We start from the raw sequence: 2725 nt of genomic DNA, 5'->3' as shown, positions 1-2725 counted from the left end.
TTATATGTGCTTGGCTTACTGATGATACAGCCTTGAGGGTTTTTAAGTCATAATTTTTGCTTGGTTTGACTAAAAAGCCTTGAAACTGAAAATACCCATCTTAACCCTGAGTAAACCATAGGTTAAGGAAGCAGGAGCAAAACCATTTTTTCTCTTTCCTAATACAAATATTCCATGACCCTGGTGTTAGTTAATGCAGAGACTAGAAAAATAGACTCTATTTCTGTTTTTTTAAAAAAATTTTAACACACAGAAAATTATATTGTGTTTTAAAATCTTAGTAAAAGTTTGTTGCTTGTGTAATAGTAGCCTCTTAATTCTCATACTTAGTGGTTAGTAATTTTGAGTCGTATTGTTTAGATCTTGAGCCATTTCATGTGTGTGCACACCAGAATCCTTCCTCTTTAGATTCTCCTTATAAAATGAAATATTTAATAGAACTCTACTATGTTTCTCATGTTCATTCTTCCTTCCTTCCTTCCTCCCTCCCTCCCTCCCTCCCTTTATTCCTTCTTCCTTTCCCCTCCCTCCCTCCCTTCCTCCCTCCCTGCCTTCATTCCTTCCTTCTTTCTTCCTTTCCCCTCCCTCCTTCCCTCCCTCCCTTCCTTCATTCCTTCCTTCTTTCTTCTTTTCCCCTCCCTCCTTCCCTGCCTTCATTCCTTCCTTCTTTCTTCCTTTCCCCTCCCTCCTTCCCTCCCTCCCTTCATTCCTTCTTTCTTCCTTTCCCCTCCCTCCCTCCCTCCCTCCCTTCATTCCTTCTTTCTTCCTTTCCCCTCCCTTCCTCCCCTCCTTCCTTCCTTTCTCTTTCTCTCTTTCTTTCTTTCTTTTTTGACTGTAAACTCTGGGGGCAAAGACTGTATTTTCAGTGATTCACAATTACATTTTGTTTATATTTTAAACAATCTTGCATGAAAAGTGAAATGTATATATGATTTTAATTATTATAATATATACTGTTCTCTTCCAAAACTTCTTACATTGGTGATGTAAAGAAGTCCTCTAATTATTTTTGCTTGAAATAGTCCTTTAGATTAGAGTAGCCTTTTGTTACATTATGTCCCTCTATGGTTCCTTAAGAGGAAGTGATACCTGCAGAGCACTTTTAAAGATATTTTCTGGGTTAATGTTCAAGATAACACATTGAAAAGGAAGCTATAATTATGTCTAATGAGGGCTCTTTTGGTTGCTAGAGATGAGAAAAATGAATATTAATTTGTGCTTAAAATATGTTTGACTAACTATTGATTTTTAAATGTGACAGATTTATCTTGTAGATATTAATCTTCCTTGCTTATTATATTTTCCTAGAGAAACTAGATGAAAATGTGTTCCAACTAGTCTCTATATATTGACATATGTGCTCTATGTATATTGACATAATTGAAGCTGCATTTAATACAACTAATTAGAAACCTTTTGAAAATTTTTAGGTTTGTTGTATTGGAATTTCTAATATGATACAAGGTTTTGACTCAAGCTTTGTATGCAAGAAGAGGTGAAAATTTTTTCTTATCTCTTTATCATTTATTAACTTGTATTTCTCTGTATCCTAGGAAAATTGTACATTCAAGGAATATTCCAAAAAGTGATAATCTTAGAGCACTTGGGTGCTTTTGTATTTCATCAGTGCTGATACGTTAGGTACCTAGGGAAATAATGCTTCAGGGCCTTCTTGACAAGACAACTTCGTGGGTGGCTGGGGGATATTTATGTTTGTGCTCATGTTGGGATGGAGTGGCAGATGGTAAAGGGACCTCTCCATTGGTGAAGCAGTGCAATCAGCTTCTTTGCAGGTGTGTTACTTCATTATACTTGTAACATCATTCCTGTGTCCGTAACTGACTGAAATGTCAAGTTCCAGAAATGTAAGGCATTGGGTCAGGTGACCAGTAGTAGGACCTTGTTTATAATGCAGTAAAGGAATAATGTTAAGGTATGTTTGAGGGGAGATAACAAATATGATTTTACTGGTAAATTTCCATGTTTAATATGTATATTAACTTTTTTTTAAGTTGCATGTTAACCTGATAAAAAGTATTGTCTCTGCTTTATGCTTTGAGTAAAAAGAACAGCAAAAAAAAGACAAGTTAAATTGTTACCGTATTATGTACTATTACATATACCTTTTCTTTTAGAAAAGGTTAATTATAATTACTATTCACACATCCATGTTGTCAGTGTTTTCATTCTGGTTTATTGTCTTAATGTGTGCAGACTTGGTGATGGTAGCTCTATTAACTGTCCAGGGCTGGGATGGCCAGGGCAATTGAAAAGGTATGACGGTTGCATTATGCAAATGAAACAACGATTGTCCTCATCTTCTCTAGGAACCTTTTTATGGAACGTCGTCAATTAATAGCATTCTATCTTTTACTTCTGGGTATTTGAATTGGACATGAACCTGATAAACAGTGTGACCAGTTTGTGTGATTAATTTGTCTTAAAATGTGAGGAAGGTCCAGTCATTTAAAATGAATATTTTTAAAGTGAACAGTCATGAGAATGGTTGACAGTAAACAGGAGAAAAAGGAGGAAAAACGTTGCAGATGCCTGGGGACAGCACCTCCACACGCATGCTTGTTGAGTAGTGGTCTTTCTCCCCTCTGGAATGTAAGCTGCAGGACCACAGTGACCGCGATTGCTCTGTTTACCAGTTTACATCTCTCAGCGCCAAACACGGTGCCTAGTATGTGACAGGTGTTCAGTTTATACGTGTTGACAAACG

This window comes from Balaenoptera acutorostrata, chromosome 8, assembly GCF_949987535.1.
Source record: "Balaenoptera acutorostrata chromosome 8, mBalAcu1.1, whole genome shotgun sequence".
In the NCBI taxonomy this organism is placed as follows: Eukaryota; Metazoa; Chordata; class Mammalia; order Artiodactyla; family Balaenopteridae; genus Balaenoptera; species Balaenoptera acutorostrata.
The sequence above is the reverse complement of the archived record's forward strand: the minus strand, read 5'-3'. Positions refer to the sequence as shown.